The sequence below is a fragment of the Panthera uncia genome, assembly GCF_023721935.1.
Source record: "Panthera uncia isolate 11264 chromosome C1 unlocalized genomic scaffold, Puncia_PCG_1.0 HiC_scaffold_3, whole genome shotgun sequence".
Taxonomy (NCBI): domain Eukaryota; kingdom Metazoa; phylum Chordata; class Mammalia; order Carnivora; family Felidae; genus Panthera; species Panthera uncia.
The window spans coordinates 38,833,623-38,851,098 of NW_026057584.1; the positions used below are offsets into that span (position 1 = coordinate 38,833,623).

The following is a 17,476-nucleotide window of genomic DNA, read 5'->3' on the forward strand; positions in this document are numbered from 1 at the left end:
TGTCAAATTGGTTTCCATACAACACCCAGTGCTCATCCCAAAAGGTGCCCTCCTCAATATCCATCACCCACCCTCCCCTCCCTCCCACCCCCCATCAACCCTCAGTTTGTCCTCAGTTTTTAACAGTCTCTTATGCTTTGGCTCTCTCCCACTCTAACCTCTTTTTTTTTCCTTCCCCTCCCCCATGGGTTTCTGTTAAGTTTCTCAGGATCCACATAAGACTGAAAACATATGGTATCTGTCTTTCTCTGTATGGCTTATTTCACTTAGCATCACACTTTCCAGTTCCATCCATGTTGCTACAAAGGGCCATATTTCATTCTTTCTCATTGCCACGTAGTATTCCATTGTGTATATAAACCACAATTTCTTTATCCATTCATCAGTTGATGGACATTTAGGCTCTTTCCATAATTTGGCTATTGTTGAGAGTGCTGCTATAAACATTGGGGTACAAGTGCCCCTATGCATCAGTACTCCTGTATCCCTTGGATAAATTCCTAGCAGTGCTATTGCTGGGTCATAGGGTAGGTCTATTTTTAATTTTCTGAGGAACCTCCACACTGCTTTCCAGAGCGGCTGCACCAATTTGCATTCCCACCAACAGTGCAAGAGGGTTCCCGTTTCTCCACATCCTCACCAGCATCTATAGTCTCCTGATTTGCTCATTTTGGCCACTCTGACTGGCGTGAGGTGATATCTGAGTGTGGTTTTGATGTATTTCTCTTTTCATTACATTTTGAGAAGCAAAATTTTAAACAATTTTTCATTCAGTCTAAGCAATACCAAATATCTTGATGATAGATTAACAAAAAAGTTTTAGATATCTTTTCCTGGAGTCCTTCTCCTTTATTTAGATGACAAGCCGTAGAATTTTAAGGTTGAAGGGTACCTTAATGTTTGACACATACCTGTGTAGCTTTGGTAACTTGGTGGGTTTTTCTGCTCTGAATGGACATGCACATGATGGGCACTAAATTAATGGAGAAATGTGAAATGAATGACTAATAAGACCTTTTTCTGACCTCACAGAGAACTAAAATGTTGAGTTGTCAGGTTATTTGTGGCTACAAAAATAATACTGGCAAATAGTCTGGGGCTATCAAATTCAGTTCCGTCTGTAATTGAATTAGAGACCCACATCCTTTTCTCCAGGGAGATGGGTGTACCAAACCCTGCCTTTGACAGTGTTTAGTATTACACAAGATTTCAGCCAATGAACAAAGTTTCTATTTATGGAAAATGTCAAGGGTGATAAGCATGAAAGAGTAGTAATATCATTATTTTCTATCTAACTTACTTAATAATTGGATATGAACAGTGAGAAAATTTCTGCCAAACAAATACAAATGTTCTGTCTTAAGAAATTGAGTTAAAGTTTCAAAGGTTTGTGGAATCCTAAAAATCCAAAACCAATGCAAAACGAACACTTCAGATGGGGGCAATGGTAGGTAGAAAGTCCCATGGAAATGTGCACAGGTTTTATGTCAAAAAGAAAAGCATTCTTGAACAGCTAGTCCTCCCCTGCATGGGGCTGGTGTATTTTTGAGAATTTGCATGTCGTCACTTCCAAAAGGAATATTTTGTGGTCTCTTCCAGTCGCTTCCATCCCTGCATGCTCACGTGCACGTGCGCACACTTGTTCCAGGATTGTAGTTCCTGGACTCTGAATTCCTCAGCGTCACAGAGTTTGCATGTCCCATCTACAGCCCTGAGTCTGGCATAGCCCAGTTGCTCACCAAATGTGCATGATGGAATGAAAAAACAAACCTGCCAAAGCATACCAGAACAAAGGGTTCAGGTAGGTGATTCTGTCATTACCATCTCCACTGTCAGATGAGAAGACAGGCTGGTGAAAGTTGAGACTTGTTCAAGATTGGACTGTTGGTGACAGAGCCAAGACCTGAACTCAGATCTCTTGTTCCTAGAATTAGGTTCTCTTAACAGAAGAAGAAAATGAACTTATGCATCTTTAAACCTCTATATCCATATCATAAATGTGAATTTATTAGTATTGGCAAGGTTATCTTTCATTCTATATTTATTAATACCTTGTCTCATTTCCCAAATAATTCAAAACATCCGATGGATGTACAATGAGAGAGAAAAAGAGAAAGAAAGAGAGAGCGGGAAAGACTAAAGATCACATACTGGGAAAATATACTCTAGAAGTATAATAAGTAACACTTAGTACTGTATGCCATATATTGTTCTAAGTGCTTTACATAAATTAACTCATTTAATACAAACAATGACTCTGTGAGGTGGGTACTTACTATTATCCCAACTTTACAATCATAGGAAATGAAGCACAGAGAATTCCAGTAACTTTCTCAGGTCACAGAGCTAATATGCAGTGAAGCCTGCATGTAAACCTAAGTAGTTGTGGGCCTGAATCTTAATGCATGTTACTATCCTGCCTGCTAAATATATCCTTGGGATCTGTACTGCTCTAACTACTGTCTCCAGATCCAGGCCCTGAGAAGCTATGCCCCTGAATCTACCCTCACACTTGGTTCCTTTTTGCAGACTGATTATGCTTCCACTTTGGTAAGTAACTATGTATTAAGATCAGCATTTGATAAGACTTTTTAAGTTGTTCTCAGGAGGATATTTGACGCATGTTAAGTCTAGACTCCAATTTTGAGTTCCCTTATTTACTAGTTGTGTGATCTTGGGCGAAGCACCTAGCTACTTTGTGCCTCAGTTTCCCCACTTGTCAAATTTGGACAATAATAATAACTATCACATGATCATGGTGAGCATGAACTCACCATGGATAAAAAGCACTTAGCGCAGTACCTGGTTCATAGTAATAATCGATGTCAGCTATTATTATTGTTATGAGAAAATACAGTACTTTTTGATCTTTCCACTTAGGCCCCAGAATGGTTACATTCTTGGAGAAGAATTTGAATCCTCAGGACTAAGAAAATAAAATCAGGCCCAAGTAATATACCCACTAACTGTTTGTAGCTTAGTATTAATTGAATCCTAGCTTTTGGTTCAACTGCTTGGCCTAAATTGGTAATTTTAGCTCAACCAGACTCAGCTATAATAGGTCTTTTGAATTTTTATATCTACAGCCTTTCTAGATTAGTTTCTTGTTTAAAAACTTTCAAGTATAATGTTAATCATAGAAAGTAGAAACTCTAGAAATGTATAAAGGGAAAAATGTCTGTCAGTCATAATCTCATCTTCTAACAATGTTAAGAATTAAATAAGATGTAATTCCTGGTTGTGGCACAGTGTCATTGGCTCATCTTTAATTAAAAATTGGCCATCTTTAATTTTGTTTATTCCTCATTATATAACACAGTGACTAGCAAAAGACCCACTGCCCTGCCCAGGAAGAAGACTGTTAGCAGTAACTGACCTCTATCTATTTGTTTTTTCCCTATTCCCCATGACCCTGTGCCCTCCTGCCAGAGAGGAATTTATTGTCCCAATTAATTGTCCCAAATTTTGTGTTTATTACCATTTCTCAATTTCATCAGGCACACACATATACACATGCAAAAACACATGCACATGTATATGAATGTGTGCCTAAATAGCATAATGTTTGGTTAGCTTGTTTTGATACATTATTTCTATCAAGACATATTATTAAGATTCACCCATGTTGGCTTATGTGGCTAAAGCTCATTCATGGAAAACATTTTTATAATATTTTATCATGGGCTGGATACCACAACTTATTTATCCTTTCTCTTGATACATGTCAATGGGCCTTTAGAGATATATTTCTTTTAAAAGGATATGCATTTTTTAATGTTAAGACCAAATGCCAAATGCAATTTTGCTTCTGCCTTCTGCCTGTTTCTGCACTTACCGTTATATTTAAAAATTTTCTCATTTCATTATAAATTTTAGGAATAATAACATCTCATTCAGTGGATATATCATAATTCACTTAACCATCTTGTTGTTATTAGACATTTAGATTGTATCTCATCTCAACTAGCACAATTACCATATAAACAAACATTATTGAATACAAATACGGTTTTTGAATTTTGTGTTATTTCCTGAAAACGACTTCCAGAAGCGGAAGCACTCGGTCAAATACCCAAACATTGTAGGGCTCTTGTATATACAGCCAAATCAGTTTGCAGAGCATTGGACTCATTTACACCCTACCCGCAATGATTCAGAGTGCTGTAGAAATGTCAACTGAGAGTCTGGATATTCATTCAAATCACTATGTTGTACACCTGAAACTAATATAACATTATATATCAACCCTACTTGATTATATATTATATATTATTATATATATAATATTACATATTATATATCAACTATATCTACTATGTCAATATACTATTATTTGGAATCATTCAGATAAATTGGCAACATTTTTAATTTTTCTTTCTGGACATCTGTTCTGTTTGAGTAGAGCCAGAATTAAGCCAACATGCTGCCACATGCAAATTGTTTTGTTTTGGGAATTCTTGTGTTTTATGCTTTGCATTTGCCATAAATTAGCCTCCTTCTCCCTTTATGTATTTCAGGTTGTTGTGTTCTTGAAGTCATTCTTTGGTTTATTTGGCATAATGAAATCTATAACGTCTCGTTTTTAAATAACTATCTAACTTCACTGAAACCCTTGTCAGCTTTAATAGGATTCAGGTGAGGGAATTTTTGTTTCCTTGGCATAGGAATTCCAACTCTTCTGTAGATTAAAGAGCATCTCAGTCTCCATTGCAGTGCCAACCAATATAAACACAATGGTGCCAGCATTTATGGGTGTCATTTTCTCTCCTGGAGGAAATCATAATGAATTCAATATGACGTTTATTATTGTCTCTGTCTATATGCAAGAATTGATAAAAATCACTTGGTTTCATTACATCTAAACTCAATAACAATAAAGTGGATAAACAGTGGTTAGAAAAGCCCGGTGGCCAAAGCATAATAGAAGCTTTTTTGGCCCAGATGGGTTGTAGCACAATACTCCATACACATTTTAAAAGAAGATGTTAGTTCAGAGAAGGGTCAAAGTCATTCTACAAACATACAAAAGACATTAAAAATATTGGTCTCCAGCTAGGTAAAGCCAAAGGATCTTGACTCCAAATCAATCTCAAGTTTTTTGTCTCGTTCATGAGTGTTAGACCACAATTTATAGAGTTTATCTTTTTTCTATTGGTATCTTTCCCACAGACACACTTTTCATTTTTGTGCTATGTTTTCATCCACCCTCAGTTTAGGTTTGAGTGCTGCTTGTATTTAATTTTACAGGAAAAAGAGTTTTTTGGAAATAAAGGTATAAAATCATCCTGCAGTTTATGTCATGTATCAGGCCATTTTTACTGAATTGTTTTTACTTCCTTTTAAAATATCGTGAGAATTACCATTGCCTAACTTTTCCAAGGAGGAACATATGGACTATCAATGGCTTTCCTTTCTGTGCCTAAATTTCCCCATCTATAAAATGAGGATTAAAAATGGGGCATCTGGGTGGCTCAGTTGGTTAAGCCTCTGACTTCAGCTCAGGTCATGATCTCACGGTTCATGAGTTGGAGCCCCACATAGGGCTCTGCGCTGATGACTTGGAGACTGGATCCTGCTTCAGATTCTGTGTCTCCCTCTCTCTCTCTCTCTCTCTCTCTCTCTGCCCCTCCCCTGCTTGTACTCTCTCTCTCTCAGAAATCATAAGTGAATAAACTTAAAAAAAAAAAAAACAGCACCACTTCAGGGGCATCTGGCTGGCTTAGTTGGTAGAGCATGAGGCTCTTAATCTTGGGATCACAAGTTCAAGCCCATGGTGGACATAGAGCTTACTTTGAAAATAAAACAGCACAAGGAAACAGTACTGCTTCATGTAGCTAAGGTTAAATGAGCTAGGCAAAATCCTTTGTATAATGATGGGCCCAGAGAAAATGTTATATAAGAATTAATATTTTTATTTTTATTCACTCTAATACAAATATTTATGCTAATGAAATCTCCGGTAGACTCTAAACACCTGTCCAACTACTGAGAATCAATTAAGAAAATAATACCGACTGGAGGCACAAAATAACCATTATTGACCCTTGGTTTAGTAAACATTAATTTGAGGGCTGTGCTAAGCAAAGAAAAATATTAAATAAATGAATGCACTTCCAGGGCAGAAGATTTTGAGCAAAAACAGTGCAAGCTACAGACATGTGTGCATTTTGCTAAAAGGACAGCCTCCTCTATTTTGGAAGATTTTTCTGTCTGATGGAGTTGTCTGCTCATAAGGATCCTTGAGGAGGGAATGTCGGAGGTATGTGTATGCTCCACACACCGTTTACCATCCCTCCTCTTCCTAATGCAACCTGGAAAGTGGGCTGCCAAGTCCTCAGGAGGGGCCAGCTCTTCCGTTGTCCCAGGAGGTGAATCTTGATTCCATTCCCCACCCTGGTGAGTGGTTTAGAAACAGGTGAATCATTCCATTCTTGCTAATGCCACACTGTAACCAGGGCACAGGGGTGCAAGAGCGCCTGGCTCTGAGGGTCCCAAACAGATCAGGTTCGGCCACTTGCTGCTGACAGACGCCAAAGGTATGATGTGGAGTGGTGGTGAAACAAGAGGGAATTTATTTCAGTGAGGCCAACACTGAGAAGACAGAGGACTAGCATATCAAAGACAGTCTCCAATGTGCTGAAAATGCTTCCAGGTTTATATACGGAAAACACGGGACAAAGGTCAGTGGGTACATGCAGGTGGATGGTAAAGGTTAGGCTGATCATTGTCTTGGGGTCAATCATGTGGGGTCTTGCCAATGTCAGAGCAGTCCTTAGTACCTGAGGGTTCCTGTCACAGCATGATTTGCCTGCAGGGTCTTTTGCCTGAGTTAAGAGATAAGCTGGAAAGAGGAACTTAATCAGTCAGAAAGTACAGGCTGAGGTCAAAATGGAGGTAGTTGAAGTCCTCTTTTAACACGAGACAAGGTCTACTAGGGGACTTCTGGGAGAATGTTCCTGGAACTTAAAAAGGGATGCATGAAGGAAATGATTTCATCTTTCAACCTTTGGACATTAATGTGTAAGAGTGTAGGGATTAGAACCACAGCAACCCTTTGACCATGAGTGGATTAATCTGAAGAGATAAACCTTCATGCTGAGAATGGGGGAGCAGGAATTTGGAAAAGAACATGGATCCCTGATGATGTCATTGAGCTGCTGAATTAACCAACCTATAACACCTTCACTCTGTTACTCTGTGTTTTTTAAATTATTTTTAAAATTTTTTAAATGTTCATTTATTTTGAGAGAGAGAGAGTGAGTGGGGGAGAGGGAGAGAGAATCCCAAGCAGGTTCCACCCTCGGTGCAGAGCCCAACACGGGGTTTGACCTCATAATCATAAGATCACAACCTAAGCTGATATCAAGAGTCAATGCTTAGCAAACTGAATCACCCAGGCACCCCTCTATTACTCTGTTTTAATATGTGAGATCTTACATCTCTTAACTGTTTAAGCCAGTTTCAGTTGAGGCTTCTGTTACTTGCAGCAAAAAACATCCAAAATAACACAGAGGAACATACATGTAAGACATGAGGTACATGTCTTACGTGGCTCGGCAGAAATACTAGTTTCTTATTGCTGGTATAACACATTTCCACAAACTTTGGCTTTCAACAACACAAATTTATTCTCTTACAGCTCTAGAGGTCAGAAGTCCAAATTCAAGCTATTGGCAGGGCCGAGTTCCTTCTGGAGGTTTAGGAGAGAAGTAGTTGCCTTGCCTTCTTTGGCTTCTAGGACGTCCTACATTCCTTGGCCTTGGCCCCGTCTTCCCATCACTGGAGTCTCTTGCTTCCAAGAGCACATCTCCCGCTACTGACTTGGCTGTCCTTCTGCCTTCTTATAGGGACACTAGACCTCACTGGATAGTCCAGGATAATCTCCCCATCCCCTCATAAGATAGAAATCTAAGACCCCTATCTTAATCACATCTACAAAGTTCATTGTGCCTTGTAAGGTAGCATAGTCACAGGTTCTGGGGATTACGACATTAACGTCATTGGGGAGAGGGTCATTATTCAGCCTACCACATCAGGTAAACTGAGCCAACCCCGGGAGAGTGGCCATCACAGCCAGATCACCGTATGTACCTGGGGAGGGAACAGCATGATGAAGACGTTGTTAAACTGCCATTATTGTCTCCTTTATTTTCCGAGTCTCAGCCAAAATCTTTCTCTTTGCAAGTGATTGTATCTTAGCCCTAATTTAGCCCAGAATGATCAATCCTTCTTGCTTCATCTCCGTAATAATGACATTTGACATTTAAAGTGAGCCGTTATTCTATGTACTATTTTAAGAACTTTATCTGCACTAAAGAAATTAATCCTCATAAACCTCTGTAATTGTTGCTACTTATATACCCATTTTATAGATGAGCAAATTTGACTTCATTTGTGTCAATTCACGCAGCTTACTATGAGTGCTTATTTTTTCGGCTTATGTAGGAGCCTGTGATGTGGTTTCTCTTCCAGAAATAGAAAATAAATTCAAGTTCTTACCACTGAGGACCAGTTAGGATGATTTTAGTTGCAATTTTCACCATATCCATGGGGGTTAAACAATTAAGAGTTTATTCTCTCCAAAAAGAAGCCCAGAGTTAGGATTGCAGGGTGGGTTAATTCAGCTGCTCAGTCATGTCAAGTTTCCTTTTATTAGGGAGGAAAGCCTCTTTCCAAAGCCCCTAAGCAGTGTTTCTCTTTTGGGTTGATCCCTGCGCTAGTCACTGGCCAAGAGGAATGGCCCATCATGACTCATGCTTGGGCCTCAGCCTAACTGCTGTGAGCACATTGCTGCCTGATCCCTGAATGAGACCAGGGGTCTATTAGCAAAGAGAGAAGAGAAGGAACCAAGGGGCACACACACCATAGAAAGTAGCATGGAAGCTAAAACCTACGAAACAACCCTATAACTGATCTCAAGGTATCTCCCGCCACTTGGAACAAATAGGACCTGGGCCCATTCATTGCTTTGATCCAAAGCAGACTTTAGAGTTACTCTTCGGCTGGGACTAGTGTGGTAGTGCATATAAGTCAGGGGGCATGCTGTCACCCAAGTGAACAGAGTGTCATTGGAAGCAGTGTTTGACTCCCTCCTTGTCAATGCAACTCAAAGGGTCCATGTAGTAAACAGTTGTAGTAACTTGGAAGACAGTATTATTTTCCTAAGGAAGGAAAATTTCTCATCATGGACCAAATATGCACTATTTCAGATAGGGACCTTTCATATTCACTGAATAATTTTTTTGAAGTTACTTTCTACAATTTTCCCCCAAATAACCTATTTCACCAACAGTAAAGCACATGATACCTCATTTATCTTCCTGTAGCAGAGCAGAGCTGAGTCAAACCTTCACTGCCAAGCAGGCTCCGGGGGCCGAGCCAGAGTCTGTGCTCAGCAAGCTCAGGCCTCCCGTCCCCACAGTACCAGCTCCTGTCAGGATCCGACTCTGGACCTTTAGCTCATATGTCATAGTTAGTGAACAACCCATTCCTGTATCAATGTCCCTGTTGCTATTGAACCACATTCATGTTCATTTCTTCAGAAAAGGAGGATTGTTTAGCCTGGAGTTTCCATCATATGGACGTGCGTATTGAAGCCATGTGTCCAGTCTTACTGTCTGAACATCCCAACAAAGCTAAGAGCAGCCACTTCACCATTAATCAGCAATCAGATGAAGAGCTGACTTCGGAAGAGAACTTCTCTTGCTGCTGTGGCCTGCCCCACACTCTGGCACACTGAAGGACAGGTGGGCAGGAATCGGTTGGCCTGTTCAAAACAGTAAATGATGCAAGTGGCAGGACGCATCTTGCTTTGCCTTTGACTTGCATCACGGTGTCTCTTTTCTCCACTGCCATTTTTGTTTTTCCTGTGTGGATCAAAGTCTCAGGAGTAATTACCCCTCAGTAAGCTCAGTAGTGCCCTTTGTACAGGTGGGGTCCTCGTCATTTGAGCCAGAGGATGGTTAACGTGTACATATAACATTACACAGAGTCCAATACTTTTCTGATAACTCCTATAAATTGTCTTTAAATTTTTTTTTAATGTTTATTTATTTTTGAGAGAGAGAGGGACAGAGTGCGAGCAGGGGAGGGGCAGAGAGAGAGAGAGGGAGACACAGAATCTGAGATGTCAGCACAGAGTCTGAGGTGGGGCTCAAACTCACAAACTGCAAAATGATGACGTGAGCCAAAGTCGGATGCTTAACTGACTGAGCCACCCAGGCACCCCTCCTAGTCAATTGTCTTGTGGGTCAGCAAAGCCAAGGATGAGGTTAAATGGGAAGGGCTGGTTTGGGGCTTTTTTGCCTGTTCAGTTGCATGGATGCCCCCATAGGTCACCTCTCTAGCCTGTGGAGCAGTGACAATGCAATGTGTTGCACACCTTGGAGTTGCCTTCATTCTTTCCACCAGGACTTGGCCAAAACACTCAGGCACTAGAGCATCTGGGAACAGCCTTCTCTGTCCCGGTCATCTATGTAGAAAGCTAAGGCAGATACTGGAAACGGTCTATTTTCTCTCCATTTATGACACCCCTCTTGCTTCTGTAAGTATTGCTTTGCAATTGTCCTCACTGCCTTGCAAATCACTCAGAGCCCTGCCGGCAGATCTGAGATAATATCTCTAATTGAAAGTGAGAGGTTGTCTGATTTGCCTAGTTTAGGATGAGTCACTTGTATGTTTGAGAAGTGAAGTCCCAGATTCTGTTATTGATACTGGAAACTGTACAGAAGGAATGAGTCTGGAGTTTAGAACACACATCATGAATCTCACACCAGTGATGCTCTGGCTGTTCAGAGGGATGGAACAAGAAACAAATCTCTAAGGTGGAGGTTTTTGTGAAAAATCTCAGATTTTGTTAGAGAGGTCTTTTGAGTACATAACATATTGAACTTTAATATTATGGACTTGAAAGAAAATATTTCCTTTGGAGTAGGAAGCCTCTGTTATGTTTTGGAAGAATTTTCCAGTAAATCATCTAACAGCTGCTTTACTGTACAGGCCTTGAAATTTTATCCTTTCATTGGTTACATACGCTTTTGCCTTTGGAAACTTCACATGCTTCTCTTTACCAGTAATATTTTGTTCCCAAAATATCAGCTCCCAGGGAGGATTTCATAAAGCCTGACCCAACAAGAAATGTTTTTGAGCAAACCTTCTGGATATCTTTGGCTAGGTACCATGCTCTATGTAAGTACACTCTATGTAAGATTATTAAAATCCAAAAAGCCAGCCTACACAGATAATGGGTTTGTGGCAAAAGAACATTCTAACCATCTCTTAACATAAAGGCATCTTGTATCTGTGAGTGTGGCAACAGTGATTGCACTGGGTACTAGTAGGGATGTAACGTGAGGGAGCCTGTGTGTGTGTTTGCAGTGGGAAGGTGTGATGGCACAAAGCCCTGGCAGAAATATGACCAGTGGCAATTGTCCCCTTCAGGTGGCAGGTGGAAGATGGCCTTGACTGAGAGGGAGACACTCAACAAATACCTCCAAAAGGGAATAGAAAGGGAATAGCTTGCTTGGTGCCACATTATTGAAGTAAGCTTGCAATTCTTGAAGTTTGTTGCACATGAGGGTCACGTGGAAGGTAAATGCTCCAGAATAGAGTCATGATGTGTTGATTTCTAGAAAGGGTCTGCTGGCTAGTGATGATTGAAAAACAGAAAAAAAAAAAAAATGAGGCTGGAAACTCACCAAGCATGACTTCAGTTTGTGGAGCAGAGTTATTGAAGTCCTTTAATGGAGGAAGATTCCCCACAGACAGTGTTAAGAACAAAGTGGGGCTGGAGAGGGGAGAGCAACAAGCTTTGCTCTAACAGGCCCATCTGACACTGGTGACGGTTCTTATGGGGTGGAAATAGAGGCAGGCACGTGGCTTCAAGTGTGGTTGGTCAGTGGAAGAGTTTTCAAGGAGATTTTTCAGTGGCAATTTGAAGAGAATAAAAACAGGAGAGGAGCCAATTAAAACTTTGGCAGTACATGAAAAATTTGCAAATCGTTGGTGAACCTGGGTTCAATTTTGGCTCATCTATTGACTTTGATCCAGAATAACCCCTCATTTTTGAAATTCTATGCATTGGCATATTAAGAGGTTAATAAATAAAATAGCTCTTTCTTACTTACATTCCCAGTGAGCCAGTCAGATCAATGGAGATAAAAAATATCAGTGTGGGGGGCCCTGGGTGGCTCAGTTGGATGAACATCTGACTTTGGCTCAGGTCATGATCTCATGGTTCATGAGTTCAAGCCCCACATCAGCCTCACTGCTGTCAGCACAGAGCCTGCTTCAGATCCTCTGTACCCCCTTCTCTCTGCCCCTTCCCCACTTGCACCGTCTCTCTCAAAAATAAATAAATCTTTAAAAAACGTATATCAGCATGATTACTGACAGCAATTTCATTGGAGGGTATGAGTAAGTGGTTAAATAGGCTTGCTAAGATTCTGCACCCTTCTTCTTGGCCTTGATTCAGCCCAGCTGAGGGAAACTTGCATTTGCAAAGTGTACTCTTACCCATGATCCTTGTGTCACATTAGTTCAGGCATGGAGGGAAGAAAAGAACAAACTCCTAGTAGTTACTCATTTAAACATTGTTTACTAGAGAAGCTCTCCTCAAGTGAAACCGATGGATTTAATCCACTGGTGAAACAATAGGATAAGAGTTACCCATCTAAGTGGTGCTCTTCTGTTTTAAAAAATCTGTACTTTTTAACACGATGGCACAAGTAGAAAATTATATGATTCATACATGACGGTAGGAAAAAGTGTACGAGTCTGTTTGAAGTTGGAGAAGCAACGAGCTTAAGGGCTCTGGGCTTCACAAGACTTTACAACCTTGGTTCACCTGTGACCCATTTGTGGCACACAGTTGTGCACAGGTGTGGGATCCAGGCAGACAGGCCTAAAGGATCTGCCACCTATTTTGTTACTATATTTTCTGAGGAAATCATAAGATTTTTCTCCCTTTAATTTGTTAATCTGTATGGTCTCTTTCCAATAACGATTTCCTCTCTGATACCAACTAGGTGTCCTACAACTCAATTTAATCCTGCCACTAACTACCCTGAATTAGCACAGACCCCATAGGTTAAGGGCTCAGTGCCACAAGACTGTCCTCTCACTTCAGGTCCTGGTCGCAAGTTGCTGGGGTCCCCATAAGGCTGGCCAACTGGCTATAAATATAAGACTTCCCATGACCACCCCCCTCCCAGGTTTGATCATTTGATGGAATGATTCATAGAACTCAGGAAAGCTCTATAATTATGATCACCGTTTTATGACAAAGGACACTACTCGGGAATAGCCAAATGGAAGAAATGCATGCAACAAGGTAATAGGAGGCAGAGCAGGGCAGGCACAGAACTTACATGTGCTCTCCTGGCACACCACCATCCCAGCACACTGATACTGTCACCCACCTGGTTGCTGCCCAGACCTCGCTGTTTAAGAATGTTTGATCCAGGTTTCAGTAGGTAGGCATGATTGATTCACTCATTGAACATTGTGATTGAACCATCTCCAATCCCCCTGCATTCCCCTCCTCAAATGTCAAGGGCTGGGACTGAAACTTCCAAACCTCTAATCCTACACTTGGTCTTTCTGGTGATCAGCTTTTATCCTGAAGGTTTGGTAGAAAGGGGTTCATTATGAATAACAACATACACTCCTTTCCCTCAGGAAACGCCAAGGATTTTAAGAGCTTTGTGCCAAGAACATGAGACAAAGACCAAATATATTTTTTATTATACCACAACGAGGTAAATATATATTAATAGATTTTTCTGATGTTAAACAATTCTTACATTCTTGTATTTTGTATACTCAATTCACTTTGGCCTGCTAGTATTTTATTTAGGGTTTTCCCATTGTGAGAACGGCCTATAATTTTCCTTGTTCATATTGTCATTGTCTCATTTTATTAGCAAGTTTCATTTAGGTTTATTAATTAGTTGGGGATAATTTCCTCTTTTTTTTAGTGTTAGGAAAAATTTGTTTAAAATTAGAACATGTTCCTTGAATGTTTCACTCACATATGGAAATTTCTGAGCTGATTTTACATTTTGAGAAATCTTTTAATTACTGATCCAGTTATGATAATGATTATATGATCATTCCGATTTTTTATTTCTTCTTAGTCTTTAGCTTTGGTAAGTTGCATTTTACTAGAAATTTGTCCACATCATTTAGGTTTTAAACATGTGGACATAACATTATTCATAATGTTTTATCTTTTTTCTTTTTTTTAAAGTCTTTTCTTAAGTTTATTTATTTATTGAGAGAGAGAGCACGTGCACACCAGTGGGGGAGGGGCAGAGAGAGAGGGAGAGAGAGAGAATCCCAAGCAGTTTCTGCAAGTCAGTTCAGAACCCAATGTGGGGCTCAAACTCATAACTGTGAGATCATGACCTGAACCAAAGTCAGATGCTTAACTGACTGAGCCACCCAGGCATCCCTTCATAATGTCTTTTCTTATATTTTATTTTCTTTTAAGTGTTTATTTATTTATTTTGAAAGAGAAAGACAGAGTGAGCAAACCTGAGTGGGAGAGGGGCAGAGACAGAAGGAGAGAGAGAGAATTCCAAGCAGGCTCTACACTCAGCATGGAGCCTATGAGATCATGATCTGAGCTGAAATCAAGAGTCAGATGCTTAACCAACTGAGCCACCCAGGCACACCAGTTTTTTCTTCTATTTTAATATTTGCTGCAATTATGCTCCTCTTTTCAGTCTTAATGTATTTTATTTTTTCTCAAAGTACCAAAGCAGAAGTTATAGCTTATGCTTGAACGTAACTCTTGTTGTGAGGCCTGTGAGCCTTTAGATACTTAAGGATGGCACTAATTTCTGTCATTTACTCCACAGATGGGTGTGAAACTTGTTTTGAATGCCTTTTTTTAAATGGAGGTAGAGGGACATTCCAGAGGTTTCCACTGGGCTTCCCGGTATGATCGCTCTAAGATGGTCCAGAGACCAACGGCCCAGTGTGAGAGTTGTGCCACCAAACGTGCCAATTCCAATTATACAGCCAGAGGGAAAAATCAGCCAATGTCAAAAGAACAAGAAATAAGTGTGACGATGAAATTAGTTGACAAGACTTTAGAACCATTGTTATAAGTATATTCAAGGATTAAAAGAAAAACATGAACACATTGAGAGAATGGAGAATCTCAATGGAAAAATGGAGTCTTTAAAAAAAGAGAATCAAATAGAAACTCTAGATCCAAAAGAATCAACATACAAAACGAAATAATCACAAGATAGGTTTAACACTGCAGAAACAAACAAAAAACAACTTGAAGACAGGACACAGGATCCATAAAAACTGAAGCACAGAGAGAAAGGGCTGAAAAAAAGAGTGGACAGAGCCTCAGAAAGCTGTAGACAGATAAACAATCAGTATATATATAATTCAATTATCAGAGGGAAAGGTATTGATTGGAACATAGAGTTATTTCAAGCAATAGTGGTCAAATATTTTCCAAATTGTATGAAAAATGTAACCCAATGAAACTGGGGAATGTGAAGAAAGATAAACACAAAAATCATATCAAAACATACCTTTTCATCAAATGGCCAAAAATCTATAAAAAAGAGAAAATATTAAAAGCAGCTAGAGGAAAGGGACATTACATGCAGGTGAAAATGCTGGCTTCTCACTAACAATGCAAGACAGTAGCAGAGGACATTTTTGGCCCATCACTAGGACTACTTCAAGCCATGTGCACTAATTCAGAAATTCTGCATGTTGTTCTAATACAGAGAGGCTCTGTACGGTGCTACTTCTACTCAGCCCCTCATCTCCAAGTTTCTGTATTAAATAAAACCAAATAGTAATCCAGGATCATACATTATAAAAATTATGCATCAGGTAGAAGATGATCTTGGATTTGTTTTAATTCATCATCAATGTGCTGTATGAGAGTATGCATGCCACTTAATGATATCTAAAACTACCCTTATCTAATAAGCTGATATGTTTTTAGCAAAGAAATGTTAGTACAAAAAAAATGGTTCTGTTAAATGGAAAATCAGTAGTATAAACAATTCACTTCAAAAAAATTGTAATATTTATTTATGTATTTTTGAGAGAGAGAGAGAGAGAGAGAGAGAGCATGTGTCGGGGAGGGGCAGAAAGAGAGGAAAGAGAATCCCAGGCAGGTTCCTCACTGTCAGCACAGAGCCGGATGTGGGGTTTCAATTCACAAAACCGTGAGATCATTGCCTGAGCGGAGATCAAGAGTCTAGGCTTAACCAACAGAGTCACCCAGGTGCCCCTACAGTAACTCACTTTCAAGCATCCTGAGAGAGGGATATCAAGCATGCAGATAAGAATACCAAGAAGAAAACAATAATGCAAGTTTAGAAAGTAGTGCAGGAAATGAGTTTATCAGGCTGCAGAAGTTAAAGCTCAAGAAAATCTTAGAAATATTGCTTCAAGATGAAGAGGTTTATGTCACATGATTATTAAATATTTTATTGTAAGAGATTATTTAATGGCAGGAAAAATGCTTGTGATATATGATTAAATACTAAAAGAGAATAGTCACATAATAATAATGGGTAAAGTATCTTCCAGTGATAAATGGCTGGACACATAGATAGATAGATGGATGGATAGATAAATAGATAGATAGAATGATAGAAGAAGGGATACCAAAATATTGGCAATGATAGAGTAGTAGGCTTAAAGATGTTTTAAATTTTCTTCCTTGTGCTTTTTTACATGACATTATACATTTTCTACAATAAATATGTCATTTAAAAAAATAATAGATTTGATTTTTTGGAGTAGTTTTAAGTTTACAGACAAATTGAGTGGGAAGTAGAAAGTTCCTGTGTTCCTCCTGATCTCCCCATCCGATTTCCCCTATTATTAGTATTAGTATTAGTACAGCACATTTGTTACAGTGCTGAGCAAATATTGATATGATATGAACTAAAGTTCATAGTTTCACTCTTTTCACAAATGTATTATGATCTACACCACCAGTACAGTATAGTTTGTTATTTTCGCAATTAAAGATAAAATTTTAAAAACAAAAATAGTGATTACTATATAAACTACAGTGATAAATATTTCAGACAATGTGATGAGCTGTTTTTTAGCTTCACTGAAAATAACTCTAAGAATTTCTATTTATTTTTTCTACTAATAACACCAATGGCTTGACCCAGAAAAATATTATCTTTATTAATTTATGTATGTATCCTTTGGGTCTAAGTAAGCAATTAATTTCACTGAGGTCATTCTTTTTCAAAATATGGAAAAACTGGAAGATTTTTACATCTGTTCAATTACATGTCTAAAAATGCCAGGTATATTTGGGGGACACAATGAGTGGGAGGGTCATGGAAGACTTTGTAGAGGAAGTGATAGTTGAATTGGGACCTAAAGAATAAGTAAGTAGAAATGGAAACAATATATACAAGGTAAAGAAAGGAGAATGTCATTCATGCAAACCATAATAGTTAATAAA

At 39.2% G+C, this 17,476-nt stretch overlaps 1 long non-coding RNA gene across 2 annotated transcripts; it reads left to right on the top strand.

Moving 5' to 3' along the window:
- Window positions 1–290: 290 nt before the first annotated feature.
- Window positions 291–13,908, top strand: LOC125911339 (uncharacterized). 2 transcript variants are annotated; one of them, XR_007454317.1, is made up of 3 exons: window positions 291–2,550; window positions 4,518–6,259; window positions 9,543–13,908. It is a non-coding gene; the product is annotated as an uncharacterized LOC125911339 (long non-coding RNA). The 2 variants fall into 2 exon arrangements; XR_007454316.1 differs by having other exon boundaries at window positions 4,518–4,635; window positions 6,118–13,908.
- Window positions 13,909–17,476: the final 3,568 nt, after the last annotated feature.